Below are 19780 nucleotides of genomic sequence, written 5' to 3' on the forward strand. Positions count from 1 at the left end.
GAGAGAAAGGAAGAGAGAGAGGGGGAGAGAGAGAAAGAGAGAGAGAGAGAGAGAGAGACAGAGAGAGAGACAGAGAGAGAGAGAGAAATATCAATGGTGAGAAAGAATCATTGATCGGCTGCCTTGTGCACACCCCCAACTGGGGTTAGAGCTCACAACCTGGGCTTGTACCCTGATGGGGAATCGAACTGTGACCTCCTGGTTCATAGGTTGACTCTCAACCACTGAGCCAGGCTGGACATTTTTTTTTTAATATATTTTATTGATTTTTTACAGAGAGTAGGAGAGAGTGATAGAGAGCTAGAAACATCAATGAGAGAGAAACATCGACCAGGTGCCTCTTGCACACCCCCTTCCAGGGATGTGCCTGCAACCAAGGTACATGCCCCTGACCAGAATCGAACCTGGGACCCTTCAGTCCGCAGACCAAAGCTCCACCATTGAGCCAAACCGGCTTCGGCCATGCTGGACATTTTTAAAAGAAGCCAGTGTAGCTGAAGGAAAATGAATAAGAGGAATAATCAACGATGATGGAGAAATCATTGAGTGCCCAGATCATAGAGTCTTATAGGCCATTTACTATAAGAAGTTTGGCTTGCCGAAACCGGTTTGGCTCAGTGGATAGAGTGTCGGTCTGCGGACTGAAAGGTCCCGGGTTCGATTCCTGTCAAGGGCATGTACCTTGGTTGCGGGCACATCCCCAGTGGGGGGTGTGCAAGAGGCAGCTGGTCGATGTTTCTCTCTCATCGACGTTTCTATCTCTCTCCCTTCCTCTCTGTAAAAAAATCAATAAAATATATATTAGAAATCATGCCTTGAAAACATTAGCAAATTAGCAATAATAGGAGTCAGGATTCAAACCCAAAATATGACATGACTACCTTATAATATGTAAGTAGCATTGAAATAAATATATATTCCTCAGCCTAGCCAGTATGGCTTAGTGGTGAGTGTTGGCCTGTGAATCAGTAGATCACAGTTCAATTCCCGGTCAGGACACTTGTCTGGGTTGCAAACTCGATCCCCAGTGTGGGATGTGCATCCGATCAGAGATTCTCTATCATTGATGTTTCTGTCTCTCTCTCCCCTTCCCTTCTTCTCTGAAATCAACAAAAATATAAAAAATAAATAAATAAACAAATAAATAAATAAATATACATAAATAAATAAAAGCAAATCTATTTCTCAAATACCTGGAAAAAAGTGTTCTCCATGAGCTTATTCACACTCTTCATTAGTACATTCTGTTAATATTGAGAAAACAAAGGAAACTTGGAAACTTTAGCCTGGCCTGACCTCAAAATGACAAATTAGAGTAAATACCCTCGAATTGGACATAGTCAGGACTAGTAGATACTGGGTTAATTAAAAAAAAAAAAAATAGGAGTTCAAGATGAAAGATAAGAAGTTATGCAAGCATACCTAAGTGCTTAATGTTTGCTTCAATAATTTCTCCAGGTATTCATTACCTTTGTGTTATAGAATATTTTCTTACTGTATGATTGTAGTGTTGTTACTTCCTTGAATAAAGCATCATCTTTGACCTCCAGTTTTAGTTTCTTTTAAGTGGAATTAAAAGGTAGGTTTAGCTGTGAAGAAACAGGAAAACCAACTTCTCTATATATTTATGAATATTTTCTAATGTCTTATTATATTACACAATTCCCTTCTGCAGACTCTATTCAAAATTTAGTTTAGTTTTTATGGAAATAATTCTCTTTCTTTTCACACTCATATCTTTTTGGTTTTCATACTGTTTAATAAATTATGAAATTTCAATAGCAAATGCAATTGGCATAAACAGATTTGGGAATAAAATTAACTGACTCTTAATATAACACAAAAGACAACCAATGGGGGCAGAAATACATGGATGTATTAGAATAGTCTGCTGGCTGCCCATATTCTTTTGTGATGGGCAGGGTCCGGCAGGCTTCCACTGAGGGAATGGACAGCATGGTTACTCTAGTGAAATGGACATTGATTAATGTGCATCTACGGTATAGATTATTGATGCCAAGTAATGAAATCTTATTGGGAATTGAAGAACCTAGGAACTGGAAGGAACAAAAACAAACAAACAAAAAATAACTAGCATAATCTAATTATTTAACAGATGAGAAAATCCAGACCTCGAGAGTCGGAGTTAATAAGCATATGCATTAATTGGTAGGAAAGAAACAGATTAGATGTTACTGTTCAGTGTCTCTTCCCACACTAGAGGATTCCATTTTGTCATTACTTGATAAAGTAACTAAAATGATTAAATTTTCCTTTTTCTCTAATCATTTTGTTTTTGGAACGAAGTGAAAGAAGGAATTCTCTCAATTGAGACCAACATTGTTATTATCTGAAAAATTAGAAGATGTTTTACCTTGAGGTTTTCAATTAAAAATAGACTTTTTTGAAATTTCAATGTCAATTACATAAAATTAGTATTTGTCTCTTCCAGAACATGGAAACTCAGGATCAAATTTTTTTCTTTATATGTAAAACTCATTGAATTTACAAGGACTCACATTTGGTCATTGGTCAGGAACTAGAAAACAGAGAAAAAAAATAAGCGACCCAAGACACTAGAAAGACTGAACAAAGAAACAAGAAACCAACCTTGCAGCTGGCTTTTCCATGCATTTTTGCCAAGAAGTCCTACGGTCATTGGTAAATACTCAATTCTCGTGTAATACTATCAAAACTATCTACCACAGAGATAGATCAGAAACTGTTATATTTGCTTTGCAAGAAGTACAAGGCTTGTGTGATGGGTGCTCATGTGTATTCATAAAAATGGGTCAAATTTATAATGTAATAAAAGTCAAAAAAGGAGCTGGGGGATTAGAACCAGATTCCATATTCTCCTATTTATTTTCTTTTGGCTAGAAAATGTCTACTAAAAATTTATTTGGCATAAATTAATGTGTATGCTTATAATCTCCACCATTAAGTTAGGCCCCAACTTTCTGATAATAAAGAGCTGCCTCATGATTACTTTCCTGGAAAAGTCATGGTGGTGCTTAGGGTCACCTGTCAGGGGGCACCGCTGTTCCTTCCTGCTGGAAACTTCGCCCCACCTGGCAAGGATCAGACTGACACTGTCTTCAGGGTCATGTCAGTAATTGTTCTAAGTGAGTTTTTTCAATATTTATTTCAAAGCTTCCATGATGCTGCAGTCGACTGGTTCTTTGCCAACCTCTCTGATTTTTTTTTTTTCTGTTTCTTTACAGATATTTTTCCTTTATTTTATCATTAATTATAAGGGTTCCTCAGGGTTTCAGATTTGGCCCATGGTTCTTCTTAGTCACCTACTCTTTATGATTCATTCTCTGAGTCTTTTTTAAAAAATATATTTTTTAATTGATTTCAGAGAGGGAGAGAGAGATTAAAAACATAATGATGAGAGAGGATCATTGATTGGCTACCTCCTACACCCCCCACGCTGTGGATCGAGCCTGCAACCTGGGTATATGTCCTGACCGGGAATCGAACCATGACCTCTTGGTTCATGGGTCAATGCTCAGCCACTGAGCAACACTGGCTGGGCTCTAAGTCTTGACTATCGCATATTAGGGTCTCCCAGATGAATCCAGTCACCAGCAAATGACAGCCAGGTTAAATTCCATGAAATAACTCTATCCAATTGTCCTTGGATGTGTCAGATACATCTTATCAAAACCTGAACATCTGATCTCCTTTCCTTCCAAACCTGCTCTGCTTTGCGTGTTTTTTCTCTCACCTAGTACAGCCAATTACCCAACCCAGAAACTTCTGAAAAAATACTCAGCAATAATTCTTCGACTAGATTTTGATCATTGAATTTGGATTTTTATTATATGTTTAATTAGAATCCTAAGATGATGCTAGTCTTATTAAAATTAATAAATGACTATACTTCACAATCGTGCAAACAAAAGAATACCAATGAATTAATCTACCTAATAGCTTTTCTTAGGCACTACGCAACCACCATCTCTGGATCTAGCATACTTTGTTGTTGTTTTTTTTCCCTAACTAAGGCTCTTTTCAGACACATTGTCATAATCATTCTTTGAAAATCCCTAATTTGGATAATCTTGTCAATATATAGCTACACAAAAGCAGCCAGCACCTTAGATTGCATGTGCTTTATTTAAGAACACAGAAAACAAACTACTGAGTACATATTCTTTTTTCACATGTATATTTATCATTTTTTTGTTCTCCAGAACCAAGAAATGGAAAAGAGGGAGCAAAAATACTTCCCTGAGGAAAAGTTTCAAAAATAAAAAAGGTATCAAGGGAATCAGGTAGGAAAGGGAGCTGAAAAAATACTGATACATTTCCCATTTACGATAATTAAATATTATCATAGCTGACTGCTTACGATTGTGTTGGAGGTTTATAAAGTCAGCTTAACGGCTTCATTCCCAATCAAATCAAGTACAAGCCGAACTGAAGGCACTAATGATAAAGCCCCCTTAGACGTTTAGAATATAACAAGGATTCTCTTTCGCATATCAATGTATTTCTATTCAGCCAGAGCCTCCACTCTGAAAATATGTCAGTAATCCTTCTCTCTTTCTTGATCTTTTGCCACTTTCTCTTGGGCCTGCAGTCAACTGTGGAGGTAGGACAATGAAGTCTTTCATGTAGAAGAAAAAAAAAAAGGAAAGAAAACTCCCTGGGTTCAAGGCTCTCTCTCCCCTTTTATCTGTCACTGTGAACATACTAAAAGAAACAAAAGGGAAGGATCAACCCCCTTTTCACTGGTCAAAAGGTATTTTAGAAATAAAGGCAGAAATCCTTGAGAATGGCTTTGTGTCTGTCTATCTCCCAATGGCCTGTTACTGATAGTATGTGTTAAACCTTTTCAATGTCAGGATCCAAGTCCAGAGCAGGCAATTAAAGGACAGACTTGGGTTTTCTACTGAAAAGCAATGAATGGCATGGTTAAAAATGACAGAGCTCTTGACATTATAGAGAATTTTTTAAGGAAAAAAAAAATGCTGGACCCACTGACACCATGAATGCTTAGACAGACAAATGTAGATGAACCTCATCGACTTGATTTTACTTACTGTTTACAAAATAAATGCGTAGTTGAGCAATGAGCTCTTGGAACTAACATTTAACTTTGGGTCAGGAGAGAAGCCAGGTAAAATACAGGGAGCTTTGAAAGATTAGAGCCTGCATTAGGTCAAGATCTCAGCCATTCCTGTTCTTCAGTTAAAAGCAAAAGCCAAGCCAGACTAGTTAGAAGGAGAACTGGAATGTGCAAGAGATCTACTCAGTGTGTTGCTTCTAATCCATATATTATACTACTCAAGAGGGAAGGGATTCAGAAGTTCTTGTCCCTGACAGTTTTTAAAAGTATATTGTCCTAAATGAGAGATATCTGTAATACTATCAACAATAAAAATATATTAAAAAAATAAAAGTATATTGCCCTCATTAAATCTTTTAGTTCAGTAAGTCTCACTTTAAATAGTGTTTAAAAATATTAAAATGTTATTTCTTTATATTGATATAACACTTTATAAACTAAAGGGATCAACAGGATTTATTCATCATTAACTCATTTTATAATCACTTCAACATGAGTAGGAATTATCACCATTATTAATCAGCCAGGATGAGTGAGGTCAAGTCAGTTTTGTAAATAGGAAGTCAGAACATTGGGGAAGCTGAGAAGATTAGGCAAAAGTCTTCTACATTGGAAGTAGTAGAGCCAGGACTAAAATCACCTTCTTTGATCAGCCAGCATTATGTTACCCCTTGAACAAATTATATATAAACCATGTGGGAAGCTACATTTTATTAGAGGCAAATAGGGCCCTAGCTGGTTTAACTCCGTGAATAGAGGGTCGGCCTGCAGACTGAAGGGGTCCTGGGTCAGATTCCATTCAAGGACATATGCCCGGGGGTTGTGGGCTCAATCCCCAGGAGGGGGCGTGCAGGAAGCAGACAATCAATGACTTTCTCTCAACATTGATGTTTCTATCTCTATCTCCCTTACCCTTCTTCTCTGAAATTAAAAAAAAAAAAAAAAAAAAAAAAAAATTAGAAAAAGATGCAAGCAGGCTGTTTTAATTTATCATACACCAAAGCAAAAGCATTTGTCTAAAAATGGTGAGCCACATAATCAATATTCAGCCAAATAAGTTTGGGAATGGAGGAGTAAAGCTGCATAAATGAGTACCCATTGATAAAAGTTAATTATTAACAATTTTATCTCTTTTAACTGAGAACCCTACTGGGAAAGCAAGAACTCCCACCCTCCCAACACTTCAAGAGGAAGCAGCTTAATACCGGTTTTAATATTGCTAATTTACAACCCATAAAAATTTGTTTGGCTGCCCTTCCCTGGAGGCTTATTTAGATGAGAAAACAAAAGGATTAGTCATGAAGATTATCTTAATTTAGTTGAGAAAGATGAAAGACAGCTACATTTGGAGCATGGTGTGTATCTTTGGTATATGATTAGTGCTCAATCAACTTCAAAGCAAAGTAGAGATTTTCTAAGTTCTATATGTTTTAATGTAACTAATATTTACTGAGCAGTTAGAATCCAGAAAGCTTATACAAAGGGAATAAAAAGTTATAAATTGGATCCACAGTAAAGGAATGGAGAGGGAGAGAGAGAGAGGGGGAGGGAGGGAGGGAGGGAGGGAGGGAGGGAGGGAGGGAGAGAGAGAGAGAGAGAGAGAGAGAGAGAGAGAGAGAGAGAGAGAGAGAGTTTTTTTGCAGGTATATATCCAAGGATAAGTGAAGATAATACAGTAGCACAAAGGAAGTTAGGAAGGTAGGAAAGCAGATAAGTGAGTGTTAACCAAAGGGCCTTGTAAAACCAAGCAGGCCAAATCTAACCATCAATGAGGAAAACTGAAAACTGACCTAATCTTCACTTCAAAATCATCAAGGCTCAGAAAACGACAGTATCGGATATTTCTAGAAACGGGGACTAAAGGGAAGTCGAGATCCAAAATAAGGAAGATTGGTGAAAATTTTAATAAAAAAACAATTGGATCCTTCTCCTGACATTCTTATGGCTATTCCATATCACTGTGTACTTCCCTTCCCCCACAATAGCAGAACATGAGAAAGATTGAAACAGAGTTTCTACTTGGGGTAAAGTAAACCGGAGGTCAGGGTGTGAATACTGGTCTGAAAATTCGTGGATTAAATTAACAACTACTTGCCTACCAGACTGCTAGCAGATAGGCCTTACACTTTAGGCTGAAGATTGGAAGATAGTTCTTTAAGGAATTCCCCCAAGAGGGGGAAATTAACATGAATAGCAGGGATTCCTCCAATAGCTCAGCCCAATAACCCTACTGGGAAACTCAGCATAAACCAGACCCACCTATACCTTCATAGATTCCCATCAGGAAATCAGATTCCTTCACCCACTCTGAATTATGAGTAGTCAAGCAAAGAAATCAGAGAAACATTTCCAATATGAACACAGAGGTGAGACTAAACAGAATGAAAACTTGGAGAAAACAGGCTGAACAGAGAGAAGGAAACTTCAAAACTATCACAGTCAAGAGGAGCCTAAGCAGACATGGGACATCTTTAAAAAGGACTTTAGGGAAAGACTAAGGAAATCTGAAAAAAAAATGTGGACTTGAGTTAGTAAGAATGTATCAAGATTGATTTATTAACTGTGACCAATGGAACATACTAGTACCTATGATGTTAACAGAAGAAACTAGTTGTGAAGTACATGGGCACTCTTCATACAATCTCTGCAATTTTTCTGTAACTAAAATTATTTTAAAATTAAAAGTCTTTAAAATATTTTTAAATTGGAAGCTTAAGATAATAAGATATTTGAAAAATTATTTTAAAAAATTACGAAGATACAAACTCTGAGAGAAAAATCGTAATAAGAGCTATAGAAGATCTAAACATAATGTCCAGTGTTCAACAGATGTGTTCCAGAAAGGGGAAAGAGAAAATAGAAAGGAAACAATTATCAAACTAAAAATAAAAGAAAATTTCCCAGTACCAAAGAGATTTCAGACTGAAAAGGCCCATTGGTTAAGTATGGAGGGAAATAAAATTAAAACTGAATACTAGAAGACAAATCCTCAAATGTTAACCCTAGAATTTTTAACCAAAGCAAATTACTAATCAATATAAAGGCAGCATAATTTCAGACATGAAAGGACTTAGAAAGTTTACCTCATATGTACTCTTTCTTAGATAGTAGCTTTTGTACTTTTTCTGTAAAATAAATTCATCAACTGAAAAGGAGGAAGACTTTGGATTTGGAACTGGGCAGATTCAACTCAAAAGAGTAATGAATGAAAATCCCAGGATAACAGGTTTGCAGCCATTCTAGTGAGCAACCAGCCTATGTTGAAAAAGGAGGAGTCCAGGCAGAGGGTATTCGAGGAAAGAGAGAAATCTATACTTGAACCCTATATCTGAGACAATGAAAAAGTTAAAAATACATTATAAAAGCAGAGAGCAGCCTGGCTGGCAGGGCTCAGTGGTTGAGCATCACCCTATGAACCAGAAGGTCATGGCTCGTTTCCCGGTCAGGCCACATGCCTGGGTTGCAGGTTCAATTCCCAGTATAGGGCATGCAGGAGGCAGCCAATCAATGATTCTCTCTCATCATTGATGTTAACATCTCTCTCTCTCCCTCTTTCTTCCTCTCTGAAATTAATAAAAATATATATTTTTTTAAAAAAAAGCAGACAGTAAAAAATAAATAAAGGCAATTATAAACCCTAGGGAAAACAAAAATCTAAACAAAATAGTAAATATGTTTGACTAGGCCATGAATAATATTAATATAATCATTGCAATGCAATCACTATTTATTGTCATTTGGCCTTTAGAATCTATCAACAAAGCACAGAAGACTGAATACAGCTCCAGAAGAGAAAGCAAGTGTTATTTACCTTAAGCATATAAAAGTATAGGTGACAGATGCCAGAAAGCAAAAAGGGTGAGGAAAGTTGAAGAGAAGAGTAGGTGTGATTATGTTCCCATTTTACAATGTAAGGAATCAAGAAATGTTACATGTAATGGATAGAAAAAAAGTAAAATGTTTGTGTATTATTTAAAATTATAAAGTTAGCCAACAGTTAAAAAGACACAATTATTTGGAAGGCAGAGACAGGGTGATAGCGTAATCACACTAAATGTTTCTGTTAAAGAGGAACATACATAACCTTTTAAAAATGATAAATCAGGCAATAACAGTATAAACATACTGTTAAGAATTACATATGATTTTCTCTGGACAATGACAAGAGATGAGGCAACTGCTCTTTTGTATTATGTGACATTTTTAGCTAGCAAGTACATATATTATTTTGTAAAGATAAAATAAAAGTTATCTTTTGATGATTAAGATGTCATTCCTGCCCTGAGGAGTCTTGCAATCTAGTACAGAAAACTGGTTACTAAAATATAAGGGAAGAAGGGAAGAAAGGAGGAAAAGCAAGAGGGAGAGACGGAGGGAAAGGAAGGGTCATTTATAATGGAAATACTTTAGATTGCTATTGACTGTCTACCTTGTGCTGTGCCTTGTGCTGGATTACTTACGATATGTAAGTAATCCACAATTTAGAGGATTACACAATTTAGTCACGATCACAAAGCTCCCCCGTGCCAGAGTCAGGAACCACACCAGGTCTCTCAAAGTCTAAACTCTTGGACTTTCTCATAGCAGGCAGTCACCTAAGTGTAGAAGATGTCAGGGTATCAGTAAGATTTCTAAGATAGAAGCTGCTTTCCTGCTAAAGGACGTTATGGTCCAGGGCAGGAGCGTTGGCAGACAGACCTAGGACAGGACACAGTGGGATGGGCAGGCACCAGTCCCTTGGTGAGGCCCCCAGAGAACCTGAGGGCTGAGGGCTTTCTATGTCAGTGACACATTTAAAACTTTTATCAGCTGGAGAGATGAAAGGTTGGTCTGAACACATCCTTTCTTTCTTCTTCATTCCTATGGCAGGAAGCCACAAGAGTAACCAGGAGAAAGACGGCCTCCCCACAACAGCCAACGCTCCATCATCCTGTGCCTCTTCCCTGTCACTGTGAGATTTAGGTCCAGCTTAATTTGGTCATACTGTTCTTCACCCGGCCCCTCCCTCAGAAACCTTTTTAGGCATTTTTGGTCACCAACTTATTCCTTTCCTTTGAGTAATTTTGTTAAGTTCTCACCCCCTCATTAAATTCTCAATTCCTCTTCCTTAAACTCTCAATTCCCCTCCTGTTCCTCCTCCTCTTTTTCTCCCTCGTCCTTTTCCCTCCACTTCCTCCCTCCTCCTCTTCTCTTTCTCCTCCTCTTCCTTCGCCTCCTCTTTTTCTCTTCCTTGTTCTCCCTCTCTCTGTAACTTTTTCCCTGTCAGGAGAAGCAGGCAAAGCTAACACCTTCTCAAAGGCAAAGCTAATTCCTTACTTTCGTTTTTCTCCTGTTTGCTTTTCCTGGAATCTGTGCCGTCTCTGATCATGTCTTCTCTGTGCTTTCTACTCCTCCCTCTCCATGAGCACCTTTCCCTTACCCAAAAATATAGTTAAGCTTCTTCCCCTGAGGAATATCCTTTCCTTCTTCTTAATTCCACCTTCCTTCCACAAATGTGTTGTGGAGCACCTGCACAATACTTCTGGAAATGATGAGAGAATACTTCGGGAAATGACGCAGGCTTGCCCCCGTGGAGCTTACAGTCTAGGGAATGAGCAGTAAGTCAACAATAAATATGAAATTATAAATTTCCACAAAGGCTCGAGAGGAAAAACACAGTGCAACAATGATAAAAAAAAAAAAAAATCAAATGGAGTTCCCCTAAGTTAGAGTTGCCTAGAAAGGGCTCTTATAATTCCATCACTTCTACTACTGGAGTTTAGGCTGTCATCTTTCACCTAGGTTCTAATAAACTCCTTAAAACGTCCCCTGCTTACAAATTCTACCTTTTGGGTTTTCTCACATGTTGCTACTCTAGTTGAATGTCTAAAACAGATCAAATGTTGGCATTCCCCTACTGAAGTCTTCAGTGGTTTCTCAATACCTACAAGCCCAGAGACTTGCTTTTCAAATGCCTAGGTGATTAAGAAGAGACTGAGAGGTTGCTATATAAACAGAGGCCAGTGCTATGAGGAACGCTTTGTGCCAACTTCAGTCTCCAGGACTCTCTTGGGCTTGTTATTTTCTCCAATGTCTGTTTTCATTCACTTTGTTTAAACAGCCATCCAATGAAAAGCTAGAGAGGCCGCATTCTCCTCTATGGCCACTCAGAAGTCCTGAGAGGCAGGTTGGGCTCTGGAATCTGCAAAGTGGAGAAGGAAGCGACCATGACTCTGGAGAAAGAAAGGGCCACTGAGATCAGAGAAAGCAGCTCTGTGAGATGAGGAGCAGGAAGGAGATGTTGTTGTGGGCTCCTGGACAAACATTCAATAAAACTTCCTGTCTTCTGGCCTCTTTCCTCCAGCTGTTGCAGGAGATCAAATTTAGCATTCTTCCTTTAGATGCTATTAGGAAAACTAGTCAATTAAAACAAAGTGAACATAAATTTGGTAAATTCTTCATTTGGTGAAATAGGTTTCTGTGAATTGGCCATTGAATTTGCTTCAAGAGTTTAAGGGAGCTTGGCATTCTGATTACTGACCAATTCTATGGGGGGTCGAAGGGGGGCGGTGAGTTATGTGGGTCAAGGTTAATGCCATGGGCAGAGGAGCTTCTGCTCTGCTTCCTTTTTGGTATTTTGAGAGGATATTGCATCATTGGTTGTGGAAAGGGTGGGCCTAAATTTAGCTCTCCCAAGCTGAACCTGAAAGGGAACATTGAACTTAGTTGAGGGTCTACTTAGGAGCTTGTCAGTTGTCTTGACAAAGCAGTGTCTTGACATCTGCCAGTGGCGGATCAGAGCTGGCTCATTGGCTCAGGAAGGTCACTGTCAAATTGGCAGTAATTTCGCAAGACATTTGTAAAGCCCAGCAATTATTAAAAATTAAATTATTTAAACTTAAAATTAAATAAATAATATTTAAAATAAAGGTAATTAAATATTCAAAATTTAATCATTCCTTAGTTATTTGACTACATTTTACTGTTAACTATGCTCTCAAGATTACTTACATCTTATGTATCTGTATCATGCATCCCTTCCCAACTCTACATTTGGTGATGTCATATTGGTAGCTTGAAATGCCAAGGTGGGACTTCTTATACTACAAAAAGTGTGCAAAGACTATAAATGAGGACTTCTCCCACCCCACACTAACTACTAATCATTTTGCAGCACACCACTGCCTGTGGGTCCTGCAGCAGAGTGGGCTATCTTCACAAGAAACCTGGGGAAGTCACACTGCACCTCTGCAGTGCCCACAAGGTGGGGCCAAGTTTGCAAATATGGGAATGGTCCTTCGCTACCCCTGGCAGCAAGCTGTAGCATCAGATACCAGCACAACTCCCTGGGATGACACCAGTCCCACTCAGTGGTCACCAGTCCAGGTTGCAGCCCAGATCAGCCAAGACACAGCAGAGACCAACAAGATCCAAAGGACAACAAGGACCTTCTATCTTTCTCTACCACCATGAGATCACTTAAGTTTCACAGTCAGATGCCATTAAAAAAAAAAAAAAAAAAAAAAAAAAAAAAAGAGAAGGAGGAGGAAGTAGAAATCTGAAAAACTGAGCACTTTATCCAGCAAAGAATCTACCAAAATTAATTATTTTATTTATAGAATTAAGTGAAATTCATCTGATGGGACTGACACTGCCTTCATCACTCAGGTTCAGCCACCTGGGGCAGGAGTGGTTGAAGGAGGGTGCTCTTTGGTGAGGACAGACTGATGTATAATAGAGGAAAGGCTCCATTCTTCGTTGTTGTCATTGCAGAGTTAAGAATAGGGGGTGCAGCCCAGCTAGTGGGGCTCAGTGGTTGAGCATTGACCTATGAACCAGAAGGTCAGGGTTCAATTCCCAGTCAGGACACATGTCTGGGGATCAAGGATCCTCAGTGGGGGGAAGGCAGGAGGCAGCCCATTAATGATTCTCTCTCTTCATTGATGTTTCTATATCTCTCTCCCTCTCCCTTTCTCTCTCAAATCAATAAAAATATATATTTTTTAAAAAGGACAGTGTGTGTACGCTTATACCCTATTGCAGTGGAGTTTAATATCAATGATGATATTGAGCTTTTATTGAGTGGTATCTTCCATACGCAGATGAAGTCTCTGAAAGCTAATGTAACTTGCAAAAGGTCACACAGTGAAGAAATGGAAGGAGATAGGCCTTGAAAGGAAGGTTGGTATGACCACAGGGATGGATCCCTTCTGTTTTACTGCCTATTGTTCTCCTGCTCAGACCTTCCTCTGGTACTTTCGGCTGTGCAGGTACCACAGCATGACTAGAACCAGAGAGGACTTCCTCACAGGGAAGCATCTGGAACAGACAATCTGGAAGCCAAGGCAAGTCAGGAAAGCTATTACTTGAGAGGCTGACCATGAATACTGTTTAGGGCACAGGACAGATAAGAAATGAAATGTTACTGGAAAGAACATTGAGGTCAGAAGCTAAGGTAAATGGGTACTAGAGTTGGAAGCTAATAGAGCTAGAGATTAGAGCAATGACTGATGTGTGGAGTGCAGAGGTTGGACCAGGTAGACCCAAATCCAGGAACGCTGGATAAGTGTGCCTTTTATGTAATGCCCAATGCAGCTTGACAGAGTAGCAATAGCATCATAAAGGAGCTACTCCAGCACTGACACCAGCTCTTCTCCAAAATGTGGTTATTACTCATGTGTTTCCTCCCACTGCCCTGCATGCCCCAACACTGCTCTCTCCATCCTACTCTTATTTGTTTTGAAAATGAGAATTTTTATTAGTTTATCAAAATAATGCATGCAAATAACTTTAGACATTCATATAATACAGGAGGGCATATAAGAAAAAGCACAGTCACCTTCTCCACCCCACCCCCTTTCCAATTGCAATTTCCCCCACTTAGTGCTTCTGTAAATTTCCAAATGTCCATGCCCTCCCATAGCTCTTACCAAACAGCACAAGCTGGATGCTGTCCCAGTATTTCTCTCCTGATTTTATTATCTCAGAAGGAATGGGAGGAGCTGAACTTAAAGGTCCCAAAATATATAAAGCCTTGGTGAATACGAAGAGACTGAGACCCTGAGGAAGCACAAGAGGATATCTATCCAGCCCCCTTTGTCTAATTGATTTCCATGGGCAGATGGATGGTTCCTCCCCATTGTCTGGTGTGTATTGTATACTTTGCCAGCTCAAGGGGATGAGTCAGTGTCTCCCTCCTCTATTTTCAATCCACTTCTACTGCAGTTCTCCACGATTTTGTTGACTTCTTTCAAGGCTAAGAGGAACCTCAAACACTATCTGAATTCAAAGGCACATTTTTCCAGCACAGTAGCAGAAGTTTGTTCTGGGGTCTGGTTCTGCAACGACTTAGAAATTCCTTTGTCTACTGTCCCAAAGGATATGATGCGTGCATTCATTCATTCAACAACTGTCTGCTAAGCACCCGTGCTGTGCCAGGCACACGCTCAGCATGCTGGACACAGTTTAATGCACAGACTAGTGTGTAGTCTGTGCCCTCATCTTGCTAATGGCCTAGAAGGAAAATCAGATGAAAAGGCCACTACAAGGCAGTGTGGTGAGAGCTCACACAAAAACAAGGTCCGTGGGAGCACGGGGAAGGGCCTTCCCCCACTGGCTGAGTGGTCAGTGTTCCAGACCAGGGACACTGAGTTGAGTTTGAAAGGCCAAATTTGACACATGACTGGTGTGGTTTAGTTGGTTCAGCATTGTTCCATGCACCAAAAGATTGCTGGTTGGATTCCCAGCCAGGGCATATACCCAGGTTGTGGGCTTGATCCTTGGAGTGCAGGAGGCAGCTGATTGATGTTCCGCTCTCACATCAATGTTCTATTTCCCTCTCCCTTTCTCTCTCTCTCTAAAAATCAATAAAAATATTTTTTTAAGTAAATACATAAAAATAAAGGCATTAGAGTTTGAGGGTCTCTGGAGAGCATCTGGAGGCACTGAGTGTGGCTGAAGCAGTCTTTCTGTGATCAGAGTCTCAAAACTGGGGGTGGATATCCACAATATCTGGACAATATCTGTCAATTTTCTGGATCAGTAACCTAAATACTGGTCTTTTTAGACAATGGCAGCTTCACCCCACCAGAGTTTGGTTGTTATAAATCTGTTTCCCCGTTTAAGAGTGCTCTTGGCACCAGATCTGCAGTTAGCTAAATAAGCACCCTGTGCAGCAGCCAGCCCTCTCCTGGCTTTGTGTCTGCTTAAACTTCTGGTTCAGTTTTGCTGCTTCTGGGGACCCAGTGCCAATACTGATCACTCAGGTGCTTCCTTCCTCTCAGAAGGCCCTAAGCACTCCAAGGTTCTGAAAGAGGAAATCAAGGATGTCTCAAAGCTACACTCCCACTGCTTCACGGAGTTATATGAAGGACAAAGAAAACAGGACTGTAGGACTCATGGAAATCCCCCAGAATTCCAGCCCATCCCCTCTGAAATTCCACATTGGTGTTTCATCCTTTTACCTAAACACTTTGGTAGCTATTAAGCTAAGATTCATCCTAGAAAAATAATATTTAAAGGAACTAAGTCCCCACCCCCCTTTTTTTGTTACTTTCTTTTTTACGAACATAATAGCACTGGACAGTAGAAAAGCAGAAATCAATGAGGAGAGGAACAATCCAAGTCTAAAAAATTGAGAGATTGGGCCCGACTGGTGTGGCTCAGTGGTTGAGCATTGACCTATGAACCAGGAGGTCACAGTTCGATTCCCAGTCAGGGCACATGCCTGGGTTGCAGGCTCCATCCTCAGTGGTGGGTGTGCAGGAGACAGCCAATCCATGATTCTCATCTTTGAGGTTTCTTTCTACCTCTCCCTCTCCCTTCCTCTCCAAAATCAATAAAAAATGTATGTATATATATTTTTTTAAAAACTTAGAGATTGAAATATCACAAGTTTGCCCAAGATTAGTCCAGCCTTTAAAGAGAGAGAAGAGAAATGGGATGGAAAGAAGGCAGGAGAAAGAGGAAATAATAAAGACAACAGGAGAAGGAAGGAGTGACTGAGCTAAAGAGAAGGGCAAGGGTCTGGACAAGTGGGTGGGGAGAAAAAATTGCCAAAACTAGGATCATGTAAGTTGGCAATTTCATGGGAAATGTAAGTTAAAATATGTACTCAAAGGGGGCAAAGGAGATACCATACTTGGTCCATAGCAAATCATTTTGGCTTGGCTGATCATAAAAATGTTCAACCAAAGACCAATCAAATAGGGTCTTCCTCTAATATCTTCTATATACAACTTCTTCCAACTAACTCACAGCCTCAGCACGGCTGCTCTAGCAGGGAACACGCTGCAACTGCAATAGGAGTCACCCTTCCCAGATTGTTGTTTGGAAGGGAGTTGCGTTCTGGTTTTCACAGATAAAATTAAATTTCCTCTGGACTTTATGATTTCATTCTGAAGTTACTCCTCCACCCCTCCCTGCCTCATTTTCTCAATTGAACAAAGAGTCCAATTATTTTCTCTGTGTAGAAGAAGAGGACTACAGCAACTCTGAGAAGTCACTTCAGAATTAACTCATGGCATGAAAAATTCTCTACACACACACACACTTATATGCACACATACGAACTCGTTCAATTTATATATCCACAAACCACCTCTGGAAGCCTCAACCTTGAAGATAACATTTCACCAATAATCCAGTGAAAAGAAAAATTCAGTTTTATCCTAGATAAGTACATGTATTTCCATGCTGTCTATTGGGTACACAACAGTGGCCCTTTTTCTATGTATTTCATCACTACAGTGCCCAACAGGGAACGGTAGCTTAAATATCAACTCACTGATGAGGGAAAGATCTGTTCAAGTTCTTCACCAGGCTTTGAGAAGTTTATCTTTTCCATTATATACACATACATATATCAGGAAGGGAATGTTCTACCCATGTGTGTCTCCTGGTAAAAACAGAAAGGGAAATATTACTGTGTCCAGGAGTTTAGAATAAAGCTGATGAGAACACACTCAGGAATTTTTTAAGGCACCATTGGGGACTACTTACTGACTTTAATTGTAAGTAGTAAATTTGAAAAGCCATGTTACCCTGAAGCTATTATTTATTTTTCTTCATGAGCCTGGGGAAGCATTGATTTGGAAATATGGATTTATTTGCCTGCTGAGTCTTTTGGAAAACATTTCCCAGTTCTCTTTATGATCCCAGCCTGTTCGTTCTGGCTTTATATGGAAGTTAATTTCTATTGGCATTGCTTCTTTCTTCATCTAAGTCATGTGTAAGGTTCAACTACATTTTCTCCAGAGTTTTGCAAACACTCATACTGAGGTTCTCTGAAGAAGAAAGAACTTTAACTCCACATGGGGAAGGCTGGTTAGTAAGAATTGTAAGTCACTTTAGATAAAAAATAAGGGGTTTTCCTTGGAGCTAGAAGGAACCAGTTAAGGAAGAGCATGTTAAGGTATTCATCAGGGAAGAATTTTTTTTTTTTTTTTTTTTTGACTATGCAAAGCTTAACAAATCCTGAAACTGACTACCAAGGAATACCTATTATGGGAGGTATTTCAAAGAATTGTCCATGGTATAGCACCCATTTCTTTTGAATTATTTAAGTACAGAGATGTTTATAATGATGAAAGTCCTAAACTATAATACAATAGAAAAAAGGACTCACAAACCACCTTTATTATACCTGATAAGGCTTTATTATAAAGCTTGAATGGCCAGCCTTCTTTTGTTCAACTAACATTTTTAACTTCCCAAGAAGGAATTCAAGTGAATTTTCTGTCTCTTATATGAAATAGCCTTGTTAGGTAGAGGACAGGCAAAGATGTCTCATTGTAACAAACCACCTTCCTCTATACATAGACTCCTACTTGTAAATGGACTATGTCCAGGACAACAGGGTTTGTTTGAATAAGAAACAATTCTCTATCAGTTGTATCACATGCTGCAGAAAAGAACTGGTTGGAATCATTTTTATTAAAAGGCTATTTTTCCACAATGGTTGAAAAAGAAAAATATATGCAACAAACATGGCAAAATATTAATACTGCTAATGTAAGACATGCTCTGATAAATTTTAAAAAACACACACATCACAATAAGAACAAAATATTTCTCTTTTTGGAGGAGAAGACATCTGAATGCCAATCTAATGCAGACAAGTATTGGAGAGTAAGTCCCTCCCCACCTTTTTTTTTTTTTTTTTTTTTCACTACAGAAGCCAAAGGGGCCTAGGAATCCTACTCTTACCCACTGATCACTATGGTGCAGGCACGTGACCTAGGCTCAGTCAATCAAGTGCTCCCATCTGGGACTCTGAACCTTGAGAATGCTGCAAAGGCAAAGGGGCAATTGAGAGTTTACTCACAGTAGTTTTGAGAGTCCCAAGATAGTGGCAGTGGGCTTTATAGAAGATGCAGGTGACAGCATATAACTGTCCTGTCCTATGGTATTAGATTTATTGCATTCCCTGCTGTCCAGTCCTCCTTCACCAAGCCTGGGATAGATATTAATGGCATCTTTACCAAGGAAAGGGAAGTTAAGTAAGTTGATCAAAATCACAGCTATTTAAAGGAGCAAAACTAGAGCACAAACCAAGCAGGCTGACTCAAAATCCAGGTTCATAACCGTTGTACCATATACTAGTATAACATCCTTTATGGATAAAACACAGAGACAGTGGGAAACCATATTGAAAGTCTCCATTCCTATTCCTATAACATTATTCTTTAAATGTTATAATTTTCCATATATCTTCTAATCTCAAAAGACTAACTATCAGCAAGTCTGCATATGTGATAGGTTTTTTTTTATTTGTTATATAAAAATCAAAAGTCAATAATTTGAATCATGCTGGACATGTATGTATATTTTCAGATATGATTTCACTTTATTTACACATCATTTTTTGTTGATATTGACTCCTAATTCTTTTTTTTTCTTTTAAATCTTTATTGTTGAAAATATTACATATGTCCTAATTCTTTTTCTGACTCCTAATTCTTAAGTTTACTATTTGACAGATAATTGACATATAAATGATATATAATTATGGATAATTCCTCCATAGCATATCTCTTTCTTTCTCAAAGAAGGCTTCAATACATTAAAAGATATTGCGATTTGAAAGACCACAGAAAATTTTCTGAAATAAAGGTAAACTAACTATATTTCGTGGGTACTTTCTAAACACATTTATGGAAAAACTAGAGGCCTGATGCAGGAAATTCATACAAGAATAGGCCTTCCTTTCCCTGGCTGCTGGCACCAGCTTCCCTTTGACTCCTGGGACCTGAGCTTCCCTGTGGTCACTGGCACATGGGAACACACAGTGAGGCCCTGCCCATCCACTGCAGCCCACTAGTCGGTGGCCTGGGCTTTTCTCTGCAGGACAATAATGGGGCAATGGCTGGGTCTCTTATCAATCGCATCTCACTCACCTTGGCTGGCCTGGGCGCCAGTGGGTGTCATAGCATGGTTCCGGATGATTGTCAGGATGATCGTTCTACTGTTTGACCGTTCAGTTGATTTGCATACTATGCTTTCATTATATAGGTTGTGATTGTTGCTGGAAAGCAAAAACCACACCACTGCCCAATCTCTGGAAATCCACAAGCTTGACAACATTTTTCCAACTATAATTAATTTTATACACTATTTAGAATGATTTGGGTTACCATTTTGGAGAGGAATGAGAGCCAACAGATTAGAAAATCTTTCCCATTGTTTTCCTTTGCAAAATTTAGGGAGATTTCATAGGCAAAC

At 39.1% G+C, this 19780-nt stretch overlaps 1 protein-coding gene and 1 long non-coding RNA gene across 2 annotated transcripts in view; both read right to left on the bottom strand.

Moving 5' to 3' along the window:
* Positions 1-12601, bottom strand: part of LOC311630502 — a 760408-nt gene extending 747807 nt beyond the window's left edge. Inside the window, exon 1 of the long non-coding RNA XR_014796387.1 lies at positions 12550-12601. This is a non-coding gene — a long non-coding RNA (uncharacterized lncRNA). The remainder of the gene's footprint in view (positions 1-12549) is intronic.
* The window catches only part of TMC1 (transmembrane channel like 1), a 270648-nt gene extending 252004 nt beyond the window's left edge, over positions 1-18644 (bottom strand). Inside the window, exon 1 of the mRNA XM_084899506.1 lies at positions 18384-18644. The gene's annotated coding sequence lies outside the window, so the exon portion shown is untranslated. The remainder of the gene's footprint in view (positions 1-18383) is intronic.
* Positions 18645-19780: the final 1136 nt, after the last annotated feature.

Source organism: Pipistrellus hanaki, assembly GCF_964339955.1.
Source record: "Pipistrellus hanaki genome assembly, chromosome: 11".
NCBI classification, from domain to species: domain Eukaryota; kingdom Metazoa; phylum Chordata; class Mammalia; order Chiroptera; family Vespertilionidae; genus Pipistrellus; species Pipistrellus hanaki.